Source organism: Periplaneta americana, chromosome 15 (genome assembly GCF_040183065.1).
Source record: "Periplaneta americana isolate PAMFEO1 chromosome 15, P.americana_PAMFEO1_priV1, whole genome shotgun sequence".
Lineage (NCBI taxonomy): Eukaryota > Metazoa > Arthropoda > Insecta > Blattodea > Blattidae > Periplaneta > Periplaneta americana.
Genome location: NC_091131.1, coordinates 93,681,672 through 93,695,486, shown reverse-complemented (window position 1 = coordinate 93,695,486; position 13,815 = coordinate 93,681,672). Strand labels below are relative to the sequence as shown.

At 36.6% G+C, this 13,815-nt stretch overlaps 2 protein-coding genes across 2 annotated transcripts in view; one reads left to right on the top strand and one right to left on the bottom strand.

The window, feature by feature from the left end:
- LOC138715203 (uncharacterized) overlaps positions 1 to 5,095 on the bottom strand; it is a 120,418-nt gene extending 115,323 nt beyond the window's left edge. Inside the window, exon 1 of the mRNA XM_069847849.1 lies at positions 4,923 to 5,095. The gene's annotated coding sequence lies outside the window, so the exon portion shown is untranslated. The remainder of the gene's footprint in view (positions 1 to 4,922) is intronic.
- LOC138715204 (WD repeat-containing protein 5 homolog) overlaps positions 1 to 13,815 on the top strand; it is a 58,203-nt gene that overhangs the window by 12,099 nt on the left and 32,289 nt on the right. The window lies entirely within an intron of this gene.

Genomic DNA, 13,815 nt, shown 5'->3' with positions numbered 1-13,815 from the left:
AGCACGAAGGAGCACCGCCTCACTACAGTGCAGATGTCCGCCAACCATCTAAATTATACATTTCCTGGCTGTTGGATTGGAAGGGGATGCCCTATTTTATACCCTGCGATGTCACCCGACATATATTCTCTCGATTATTTTCTATGAGGATATCTCAGATCACTTCTTTATATGAATTCAGTACACACGGACATGGAATTAGTTGTCCGGGATATAGCCGCCTGTTATTGTAATTAAAAACACGTCAGGGATATTTGAAAGGATGCGGCAGAATCTCGCATGCCGATGTCATGCTTGCAGTCATTGTGAGCAACTGTTTTGAGGTACAAAATTGTACGTTCTTAACTCAAGTTCGTTAATGATATAAAATAATTTTGAAATATAAATAATAAGTGTATAACAGACAGGGTTTGGAATTGAACGGGTTACATCAGCTTCTTGTCTATGCGGGTGACGTAAATATGTTAGGAGAAAATCCACAAACGATTAGGGAAAATGCGGAAATTTTACTTGAAGAAAGTAAAGCGATAGGTTTGGACGTAAATCCCGAAAAGACAAAGTATATGATTATGTCTCGTGACCAGAATATTGTACGAAATAGAAATATAAAAATTGAAGATTTATACTTCGAAGAGATGGAAAAATTCAAATATCTTGGAGCAACAGTAACAAATATAAATGACACTCGCGAGGAAGTTAATGTAGAATAAATATGGGAAATACCTGTTATTCGGTTGAGAAGCTTTTGTTATCTAGTCTGCTGTCAAAAAATCTCAAGGTTAGAATTTATAAAACAGTTATATTACAGTTGTTCTGTTTGGTTGTGAAACTTGGACTATCACTTTGAGAGAGGAACAGAGATTAAGGGTGTTTGAGAATAAGGTGCTTAGGAAAATATTTGGGGCTAAGAGGGATAAAGTTACAGCAGAATGGAGAAAGTTACACAACGGAGAACTGCACGCATTGTATTCTTCACCTGACATAATTAGGAACATTAAATCCAGACGTTTGAGAAAGGCAGGGCATGTAGCACGTATGGGCGAATCCAGAAATGCATATAGAGTGTTAGTTGGAAGACTGGAGGGGAGGCCGAGACGTAGATGGGAGGATAATATTAAAATGGATTTGAGGGAGGTGGGATATGATGATAGAGAGTAGATTAATCTTGCACAAGATAAGGTCGGATGGCGGGTTTATGTGAGGGCGGCAATGAACCTACGGGTTCCTTAAAAGCCAATTGTAATTACGTAAGGAAATAATAAGTGTAAATGTAAATAATAGGGAAACAGTAAGCGATAACAATAGATATTTTAAGCCCACATCTCTTTAATCTGGTTTCGCACCCCAAGTTCCCATCTCAAAATGTTCAGTAGGGATCCTTTATTTCCTATTTAATTTTTACATTCTTTTACTGAATCATGACGAACAATAGAGGAGTCCACTTATGTAGGCAAGGCACGTATGAGAGTAAACATTAATAATGCTTTGAATGTTTTCCTTATGCATTAATAAAGTGAACTAACCTTTAAAATAAACGAAATTTTCATACATGCAAATGTAACGATTGTAGGACACTTTCCACACTCCTATATTCCCACTCCTATTTTTTACAAATTTCATAATCCCAAAAGTGCACAATTCTAAATTATACTTTTCCATTATTCTTTTCCCAATCCATTTTTATCTCTCTCTCTCTGATTCCAAAATCTAATTTACAATATGATATTTTCCTCGAACATGATATCAATATAATTGTTTACAGAGCTGCTAGAAGCAGTATTGGAATTCAATTCTCGGGCTGTTTCTTTTACCTCAAACAGAAAGTTTACAGAATAATCCGTCTGAAGGATTACAGAAAGAGTACAGCGACTAGGAAACATTACTCGATACATTAAATGAGCAACTGAAATGTATGCCACTGCGTTCGTGCCCCCAGAGGACGTATAACACCAATTCGCACTTTTCATGGACAATGCTCCTGAAGAATACGTTATGTTAATTATGTTTAAGGCCATACACAACGGGGCCACAGCAGGTACGTACTGTTCTCCAACCAGGAGATTAAACGTGAAAGGAATGTGATTGCTATTGCGTCATCTATTGGAGCGAAGTAGATAGATAATATTACGTTATAATGACAGTTTAAAAGACATGTGCTCTCCTGCATATGTTATTTCCTGTATGGAGGGGTTAAAAGACCAGGAGATTAACCGTGATCTAATTTTATAACTAGGGTATAGTATAAGAATGTGTGTATCAGTATCATCGCTTGTGCTATGAGAGTTAGCCAATGGAGATGCGTGTACCCACGTGTGTGACCTTATGACATCTTATGACATCAACATTCATTCACAGCATTACCCCGCTGCGTCTCATTCCCCTGAGACTTTCTCCTGGTTGGAGTACAGTATTCGCTATCCACCTGACATATGGAACTGATATGAGGTAGTGCTTTAGCGAGTGGCAGGAACAAATTATCTTTCTGAAGGTTGGCATATGATACACATTGTTGTTGGACGAAATCATCCGACATTTTATTCCTCAGTGGGTTCTAGGAGGAACAAGGGGACACCGAGACAATGCCAAATCAACTAGAATTTGTACAGAAAATTTCAGTTGAGTTGAAATGCGCATACCGTATTTACTCGAATCTAGTGCGCATTTTTTCAGCTGAATTTAGTCTCCAAAATCGGGGTGCGCATTAGAATCGATGGCGCACTATAATCGTATACAAACTCGAAGTTCTGTTTATGTTCTGCGTGAGCTTCGGCTCTATTCAGGTTACCTCCTTGCTCGTCGTTCCTCGCTTCGCGCGCTTCCGTATTTTTGTACGCATTGTTAATACCAGTAAAAAATTCAAAATATGCTGTAGTTGATCAGGAGATATAAGACAAAAAGCGAAGGGTGTCGTATGAAGAAAGCATCGAATGAAAGGTTAAACTTCATGCTAAAAAGCGTTGAAACAGATAGGCTGCAAGAGAATTTGGTATAGCAGAGAGCAACATTAACTTATGGAGGAAGTAGTTCGCCGACCCAAGAAATGGAAGACATCCTAAGTTAGACGAAGTGGTTTCGAAATTCATACAGGAAAGGATTGAAAAGTTGTATTATAGCCAGCCTACATTCAAAACAGTGCTTTCCTTCTGGACTCGCGCATGATGTCATTTCTACACGACTTAATCCCCACTCCAGTCTAACCTGTTTACCGGTAGGAGCATTTAGTTTATAAACCCATTGTTGTGTAAAGTAGTACAATGTAGTTAAAAAAATCGTAACATATGGTAAATCAAGGATCATATAAAGTAATGTTATCGTATATATTGTAATACTGGTAATAACAAAGTCCATTGTTGTATGAGGTAAGATTAAATTTTGTACTTGCTTTGCAGCTGCGCATTACATTCGCCAGTAAACATTTTTTTTTATTTCAAGCCATAGAAATTGACGTGTGAATTAGGTTTGAGTAAATACGACATTTAACATTGTATACAGATACCAAGAGTTCATGGACAATGACGATACTACAGGGTGATCCGTTTGGGTATGGATAAAATAAAAACACCGCATTTATTACCGAACTTTATTTGTTGAAACTTTGTGCATACAACACTGCAAGATGGGAGATTCCTCAGAGCTCGAAATGACCCCCATTGCGCACCCTGCACAACTCATAACGGTGATGTAATTCAGCTCATATCTGTTGTAAGGTAAGAGGGGTGATTTGTTGAAAAGCTTGAGTAATTTTAGTCTCAGATCATCAATGTTCCTGGGTTTCTGTGAATAGACAATGTCTTTAACAAAACTCTACACGAAGAAATCAGGAGGGTTAGATCTGGGGAGTTTGGGGGCCAAGCCAAGAGATAGCTGCTTCTCCTGTATGTTTCTTTTTAACACAGAACCTGTTTCTACAAATGTTTGATACCACAACATTATGGAATCGTATTTAGGTACATTACGTACACCATACGTCGAAATTCCCTTTTAACTCTTTTAACACACTCAAATTTAGCATACCAAAGAACACACTGTGCCCGTTGTTAATTTGTAGTAGCCATTTTAATCATCTACGATTTTCATTTGTCCTTTCAGATTGCATTGTTGATTGTCATATATGGAAACTGCCATCTTTTAATCATAATATAGCGAGCAAGAAATTCTTCCTACTATCATAATAGCTTTATAATAATAAATTAATATTATCCATACCAAAACGGATCAGACTGTATATTGACATACTTGAGATCAATTGGCTACAAGTGTTTTTCGAAGCCTTAAGCATTCTGCAGTTGGGCAATTAATAAATTGGAAAAAGTGACCCTTGCGAAATATGCCTTTGGGAAAATTTTGTTTTGAGAAAGTTGTCGTTGGGAATATTTTCTTTGGGAACAATGGATTAGGAAAAGTGCCCGCCAACGAAATGTAACATTGGCTCTCATATTCACAATCTTTATAAATAAGGACAAATTTATTGAACATCTACATATAACAATAGCACCCAACAGAGAGCAGACGTTTCATGCAACTACTGGGAGTCTGAGTTCCTTGTCCATATTTTTTGTACCAGAGATGGTGAATACGAGTATTTACAAAATATCTCAGAAACGATTCTTAGCTGTTGATCCCACGGGGAGTATGTTGAAAAATAGCTCAACAATTGCTGTATCCGTTCCAATAAATATTTCCATGAAATTGTGTTTTCTTTCTGTAAACGGCCCCAGGGAATTTACTACATTCATGTCAAACTCAGTGCTACCATAAACTTATACAGAGCACGGTAGGTTATCTTTCGTTTAATGAGAAAATTAAAGTAGAAGCAACTAATGATGATGATGGTAATGATGTTGACGTTAATTTATAATAAGAGCAACAATAATAATGACTATTACATAAGTAAGATGGCCTTCATATGAAATTGTATTTACCTGTACTCCCGTAGTTCAGTTCCACATACCTACTGCAGAGCTTAACAGCACAGCAATTTATCGAAACAAAGCCACTAGTGGGAAGACATACACAAATTCAATTGCAGGCTTGAAGAAGAGTCTGGCCTCGTTGTATGCACAGGCAAGTAGACAAGCAGACACGGGCTGCAATTAGTTCCATGACTGAGCAATAAATGAGAGACATTAAAACTGTTCCCCTTGCTAATCCCCTCCACGTCCTTCATCTGCTCTGCAGGAAATTGAAATTAGGTTGAGCGAATAACGAGAAGTTACCGAGATCCGGTACATTAATGTCAACACCAGAAAGTAAACAATTAGTATAGTCTTCCCAGCTTCCAGACATAATATAGCTCACAATAAAAGCACTGATTAAATTTTCACATCCTCAGTACACGATGTGTATAGAAAGTACTGCCGTTGCAAGAAGTCTTTTTCGATCTTCATGGAAATACTGTGGTATTATAATATTTATTTGTGCAACTATCGGGATATGAGCATCATTACCGTTCGAATGTGTTTTGCAACAACGAGGCGTAAGCAGAGTTCTGTAATTATATAAGAGCGGTAATTATGCTCATCCAACTAGTTGTATACTATATTTTATCTGCGTTTAGTTAATAATGCGTTTAATGAGTTCATGATACGATCGTTGACTGAGTGCGATATGTAAATGATTACCGCACTGAGTGCGGCAATGAATGACATTGCCATGGTGAAATGACGATGGATAAGTATCCATTATCAAACCAAAGCGGATAATAGTAATATACGTTACAAGAGCGGTATGTTGACGTTTTCATGGTCGAGGAAAAGATTGAAAAAGCGAAACGTAGTTGAGCTTTTTTAATTTTCGAGAACATGAAAACAAACATACCGCTCGTGTATCGTACATTATTTTGTGCGAAGATCGTTTATTAAATACCTGAAAGACGAATTTCTAATTAGTTGCAATGAAATCTCCATGTTGGTTTCTGTTTAATGACGCCAACTTCGGAACACCAAAATATCTTTCTTGCTGTAAAATGTTTTCTGTGTTTACTATACTCCAGCAGGCCGTGATATACGTCTGTCTTTTTTTCCCCCAGTCTATAAATACGAACTTAAAACAAACGGTAAGGTTATGTAATGATTTATTTTTCATTTTAATATTTTAACAATATTATTTATATAACATATTGCAGTAATAACATCGGCATCTGGAATCTCGTTGATTTTTTCACGGCTTCCTTAATGTTACTTGTATCAGGAATGCAATAAGTTTCGTGGAGTAGTAGACTTTACTTAATTTTTGCATATATTTAAAAACAATAATTAACATTGCAATTTAGGTGAAATTGCAGTGGTAAGTTTCCAATTTATAATTATTACTATGTTAAACGTCTCTAAAAATAATATGTTAAAAGCCTAAAGCAGTAAAATGAATGTCGCGCTTAAGCGGTAAGAAGAGGGAAATTGTTATGTGTGTTACGTTGGGAATACTGAATGTGGTATTTCACACTTACCGCGTATTGGTTCTGTGCGGAAAACAAACAAATACGCACGATCTCGCACAAAATAACTAACATTGTTGAATTTAAAATAATTTGTAAACAAATTCAGCAATCAAGATTAACTAAGCGGCTATGGAATGTGTAAAGAACGGGATTTAGTTATTCAGAGTTAAAGTAATTGCGCCCATTGTTACACAGGAAAGAGTTAAGCTTTTAAAAATCGACAGAAGTCTATTAGCCTACACACATTTTTTCAATTTTGAGAAAAAGATTTTAAATCTTCAAACAAAAATTGGTTTGGTGTAATGGTATTATGGATGTGCCGAATTAAGAAGATTTCAGATAAAAAATGTATCTGAGAAACGGCAACATGTCATGAAATTTTAAATAAATTCACCGTCACTAAAGGGTTTCACTGACCGAGCTGTTTCAAATATAACAGTATAAGTGAGAAGAAGAACGTTACAGTCTTTTCAGTTGTAATTTTTGTTGTTAATTCAACTGCACTGTCTGATCCAAATCTATAGTAATGAAAAAAGAAAGTTATGTGTAAAGTGGTGACTTTTAAACACTGAAAGCAAATGATGTTATTAATACTAATTGAATAACGAAAATTAATTTATTAATAATGTTGTATATTGTATTTCTTTCACAAAAACGTTTTCGAGCAAAGAAGACATCTATTACTTTCCCGTTCCATTACACAAAAATGTTTTTCCGCCTACTTTCATGGAATTTAAGTTGGTAATAATACGTGGATGGTTTTGAAAGCGATATTGCTTCTACTTCGGTGTAATGGTACGCATGGAAGCTGACGGGGTTTCAGTTGACTGCAGTTGAAATGATTTTGCTCCTTTTTTTAAGAAAAAAAAAACATTACAAAAATATTGTTTTAATCAAGTGCAATGTCCTTAATGTTACATAAAATTAAAGAATATTAAAGTATTTTATATATAAAATACAATTTATAACATATTATATCACGTCATGATCATAATACTAACTGGCCATTGTAATGAACGCACGGCTCCTAAAGGTTAATAGTAATTTAATAACAAAAATTAATTGATTAATAATGTCGTATATCGTATTTTTTTACAAAAATATTTTCGAGCAAAGAAGACATCTAATACTTTCCAGTTCCATTACACAAAAATGTTTTTCCACCTACGCTTCATGGAATTTACGTTGGTAATATTACGTGAATGGTTTTGAAAGCGACATTGCTTCTACTGCTGCTTAAGAGGTTAGGTTAGGTTAGGTTAAGGAGGTCTTTAAGGAGTCTTAAAGGTCTCCTGCACGTCAGCCTAAAAGGCTTATTGTGCATCCCCATTGGAATGGACACTAGCATTGTCTTCCAAAATCTGTTTCTTGGACTAGCAACAGTATTTTGGCTCCAACATTACTGTCCATTCCTAAATCTTCCCTTAATATGGAAAGGGAAAATCTTTTCCTTTCCAGGAGTGAACATTCAAACAGTCTCTTCCTCCTGTTTGCACATTCGACAGTTGGATTCCTCTTTATAGAGACCCACTGTGCGTTAGGTGTTTCCTGAAGTGACCATGCGCAGTAATTAATGCTACTCTTCTTATTCCTTTTCTGTCCAATTTGAGCAGAGATGAGGAGAGAGAGTTGTTTGGACCTAAGACCAGTTTCCTTGCCAGTTTTTGTCCAGAGTAGGATTGCCATCTACTTTGGTGTCTATCCTTAATCCATGTCTTAACCGAGGTTTTGGCAGTTCCTTAAGAGATTTGTTGACAGAATGAGGACTTATGGGAGTAGGGAGAAGTAGACCTACTTCAGCAGAGGCTACAGTGAGTGACGTCCTAGATCACACACAATACCCAGATTGCTCGGCGCTACAGGTTTTGACGGTAACAACTTTTGTCAGGTTTACTATGCTGCCATCTAGTTGTTACATGAGGAGTCACGTCATAACTCCCATTTGAATTGCATTAGCGACTGTACTGCCATCTCGTGTTCGTTAACGGCGGACGGGTGGCGATCCTGGCGGTTGTTCTCTTCAAAGTGCAACCGATTTTAACACAGAGATGAGCAATCTACATGTGATCTGGGGTGACGTTCAAGGGTGTTGAGCCAGCTGTGGATCTTGGTTCTGAGCCAGTATTTGGTAGTATATACCTTACAAATTCCGCTCTCCCTCATTGACACATGATCTCCGGAATTTATAAGTGATCATAAAACTGTAATATCTAATGTTATGTTTTCGTCCCATTATTATTATTATTATTATTATTATTATTATTATTATTATTATTATTATTATTGAAAATATATCTGATACTAAATACACATCTCCCGTATTTCATCTCTCGTAGGTGGCAAATCTTATGTTACATGCTGTCTGTGATTGTCTAGAATGACGTACGACATTTAGTTCATAATGTCGTCGATACAGCTTGACCCCATGGCCGTAAAGTAGAAAAACGACTCGAAAAACTGCGGACTAGAGATGGCCAATATTTCACAAAGAAATATTTTGTCACAAGTACGTGGTTGTCATTTATAAACCTTTGACTGATGTCACGAAATGTCTGTGACAAAATATCGCTATCGAAATCTGTTCCGTATATTGAATATTCAGTACGCTGTGACCGTGTGGATGTACAGAGAAATCGTATTCACATTTCACTGCTCTTTAATTTCCTATTAATTTTTATCGGTGTGACAAAATATCGGTGAAATTCATGCATATTTTGCTTACTTATTTTATAAAAATATCGGTGTGACGAAATCACCGATGAAAGTCACACATATTAATTGTCACAGTCACAATTGTCACAGATACTTTAAAATATCGTTTAAGCTCATCTCTATTCCAGACAAGTGCTCCAACCAGTAGAATGCGTGTAACAGCGGAGCGGCCGGCGTGCAGAGGGATCTATCGTTAACAGGTGGATACTAGATTTGTGATTGGTTGGCGATAAGACGAGCCTCTCATCTATAACAGACTTGAAACCCTCATATTATTCAATAAAACACTGCATTATGATTTAGTATCTCTCGCTCTTAGTGCTGTTCAGACGCATTCTCCTGATTCGAGCACAGTACCATATGCGGAGTTATGGGGGGACAGTGCCCCCCCCCAAACTTGTCTGACCTCTTTTTTCTATTATTCTATTGAATTCAAAATATCTTTTTTGCTTTTGTTTATGATTAAGTTTCTGTGCTTAAATTGATGAATTAATGTCTTCAGATCATGTGTCTGGACTGTAATACTGTATTTATTTTAAATTTCTGAATGTATAAGAATTCCTACACCTCATTTGAGGAATGGAAGCACTGTAATTTTTCTTTTGTAACAGCCTGTACTCAAGTGTTAGAAGTCACCGCCACTTGGAGATGTATGAATAACATACAGTCACGAAGCTTGAGTTTTGAGGGTGCTAGAAACAATAGACTGTGACGGTATTATTTTGCATTGCCTGTAATGAGACGATATTAGCGATCCTAGTTGTGAGCAACTATCTAATGTTTGCATATTTACTACGTATTGAGCTTCGCGACTGTATATACTAGACTGTGATACTACACAACAATGCAGAAAAAAGAAAAGTGATCCCGGTATAATGTGCAAACTTAAAGATGAGATTAAATAAAATAATTAGAATTTACATTTCATAACATATCTTCATGAAGGTAAGCTTCATATGAAAAAGTTCCAGTTAGCACTGTTACGTAGTTCTATTGATGTATGCATGTGTTTCTGTACGAGAGAGAAAAATAGGGAGATTATTTTAAGTTATGCCCTATTATAATTTGTAGTAGACGTACAGTTCAAGCCCTATACAACTCGGTTCGAAACATCACGGATATGGCTGTAACACTGTAAGAAACATGCCCCTCCACAATACCTTCATTAAATGATCAAATTCCGATATACTGTACCACGGTCAAGTTATAACGGGGGAGGAGATAAGTGATGTCTCCCATAACCCCGTTATATGGGGATTCTATGGTTTTGCTTTGCCCCCCCCCCCAGGAGATGGTTCTCTCACCGTCTATGCACAGTACTTCAACAAAGTGGAAGAATGCGTGTGATCATGTTCGAAAAGTCTTATGGAGAAAACAACTAAAATATTTGTTGTTGACCTGGTGGATCTGAACGAAAATGACGATGCTCGATGATTGTAAGAGTAGGCTAATGATAATATTAAGACGGCTGTTTAACTACTCCTTCTGTAATTCTTTACAATTAACTTACGCTATCAAAGAAAAGAACTGATAACTATCCACACTAAACTCCTTACAAAATGCGTATATGCAAGACATACCAAAAGCCTGAAATAACCAAATCTAATCTGTCACTGAAACTCGAGCTTAAGAAAAGTCGCTTTCTAGCTAATTGTATACCAGCCGTGGCGAAGAAGAGTTCGTGCGCCGAGCCACTGCGTAACCTGCAACGTGCATAGCACCTATGGAGGGAGGCGGAAACCCGAAGGGGAAGTAAAGCAACTGTCTGACTCAGTAACGGATTTTCATTTTTCTTACGTCCAGCATTTAAATATAATTTTATTCAGCACAAGGCTACAAACTAACGTTTCGTACGTACAACGAAAAGAGAAATGTACAAGAAAACATAGGCCACATTATCACGCTGAAATTAACTGTCTTCAGAATGTCTCTGCGACAGAGTTTCAAAATCAGGAATTATGTCATTTACTGCTAGACGTAGTTGATCACGAAGGTGTTTGTCTGTCAGTCGTGATCTACATTTGGTTTTCACTATTTTCATTATTGAAAATAATTTTTCACAAACGTAAGTTGTAGCGAACATGGCTTCAACAGAGCAAGCGAAAGAACGAAGTTTCGGATACTTATTTTTTGACAAAGATTTGAAAAGTTCAATATGTCAAGGCCTTACAGCTAGCTTTCATTGCAACATCACATTGTAAATCTATGAGTTCAAATTGAAGATCTAACCGCATCATTCGTACATCTGCTGAAAAAGGGTCGACGTACAGAGATATGTCATGCTCTAAATTTCTTAAATCATGAAATCTGTGTTCACAAAATTCTTGTTTAAGAATGTTCAGCATCTCAATGTAATTATGTAATTTATGAGGAGCAATATTTGGAAGAGAATGTAAACATGGAAAATACTGGAGCTGGAACCTGAAGTGTGCTGTACATTGCAACAACATTTTTCTGGCGACCTTGAAGTCTCACATTTAAGTTGTTCAAATGCTCGCAAATGTCACACAAATAAGCCAAATCACAAATCCAGGTTTCGTCGCTTAGTTCGTGTATTTCCATGCCCTAAAAACAATTATACAATTATCATAAAGTAAATAAACGAATCAACAAATAATAAAATTTAGTGACAATAAATTATGGAAGTTTACTAAAATTACCTGCTCTCGCATAAATGTTGCTACTACTTCACGGAGGTCAAAGAAACGTCTTGACATCGACCCTCTGCTAAGCCACCTAACATCGCAGAAATACTTCAGATCTTCCGTGGATTCTCCAAGGTCTTTAAGCAGTAAGTTGTCTGAACTGTCTATGCTTCAACGCACTACCTTTTATTTTATTTATTATCTTTACAACAATATCAAGAACTGATTTCAACTACACTGACTTGGCGCAAAGTGCCTCTTGATGTAAATACAGTGAATTGCATGAACTTTAGTCAGTATATTTCTTTCAACAAGAAAAGTTCTCAATCTTCCAAGAAAGCCCTTCTTTTCGCCCACCATTGCTTTCGCTCCGTCTGTTGCCACTGCCACTAGCTTAGACCAATCTAAATTGTGACTCTCGACACTCATTCGGAAATAATTAAAAATCTCTTCACCAGTAGCATTGCCTTGTATGGAAACTAGGTCTAGAAGATATTCCTCAACATTTAACTCTTCGTCAACGCCACGAATAAATATGGCCAATTGTGCCGTATCTGTGACGTCAGTACTCTCGTCAATTGCAAGAGAAAAATATACAAAACTACTGAGTTTTATGTCCATCTGTCTCGTGACATCATCAGAAAGGAGTTCAACTTTTGTGGCGATAGTTTGACGAGAAAGATGTAAATTTTCAAAATTAGGAACCTCCTGTGAACACAAAACTTAGCAATTTTAATCATACAAGTTTTTAGAAATTCCCCTTCCTGAAATGCCTTACAACTCTTCGCAATTTCCCAAGCTACCAAATAAGTAGCGTGGTTCCTTTTCTGTGCCATGCTGTGTGTATTACTAGTAGTCTGGGGTTCATTTCTTTCTTTTAATTCCAGCAGTCTATTTGCTCGGTCTAGACCTGTTAACGAAATAAGAGTATGACTATTCATCCGCAAATAAAGACTGATAATTATTCCGATAACAATAATAACAGTAGTAATAATAGTAATCGGGTTATAATAATAATAATAATAATAATAATAATAATAATAATAATAATAATAATAATTACCTTTCAATGTTTCATAATGTGGGTGACATGTAGTATAATGCCGTTTTGTTATACAACCGTTTTCCTTGTAATACTTGCGAACAAATCATACATTTAATATTCTCACCATATTGGCAGCAAAAAAATGCGTCCTCCCATCCTACTTGAAACTTTCGTTTTTGTAGATGTACAGTACATGTATTGGAGAGAGACACTGCGACGATACGCCACTCGCAGATCAGAGGCAAATACAAATGGAACGAAGTTTGACTCCAGTTAGTGAGAGGGTGGGGGTTGTGGGAGGTAGAAATGCACAGCTATCACTGCGAGCCACAATGTGCTCGTGAGTCGCATTTTCGCCGCGGCTGTTGTATACCTATCAAAACGGTCATAGGCCTAACTTATATACAAGATAACTTATATATCCTCTTCGTCGGGCACTGCTTTCACAGCAACTGTCCACCCTTATTCCTATGCGAAATTGGCATCGCCGTTCAACTTGTCTTTTGTTTACTGTTCATATAACTCGATTAGAAGCCTAGTAGTAACTACCGTACAACCTACCTTTCTTTGGTGCGAAATTGTAAAGAAGTATCACTGTGGTACATTGTTTCTATTCTTTATGACATTGAAATAAATAAGATGAGAATAATACATAAAAATACGGACGAATGCCATTATAAGAATTTTTTGGGGCATTTAAATTATTTACGTTGAACTGAATTTCGTTAAATCGGTTAGTTACTAATTATTTTACCCCGAAAGAGTAAAAATCGCAAATGTTTCTACCAAGACTAATACGATATCTGTTTAACAGGACTGAATAGCCTATTAAATTTATGGAATGGATGAGGATAGGCCTACATGGGAAAAAGTTCTAAATGAGAAGTAACTCTGGAAAAAGAACTAAGGAAGAGACAGTGAAATGCTTTTTGTGGAGTGTGGCATTTTATGGGATAGAAACATGGACATTACGACGA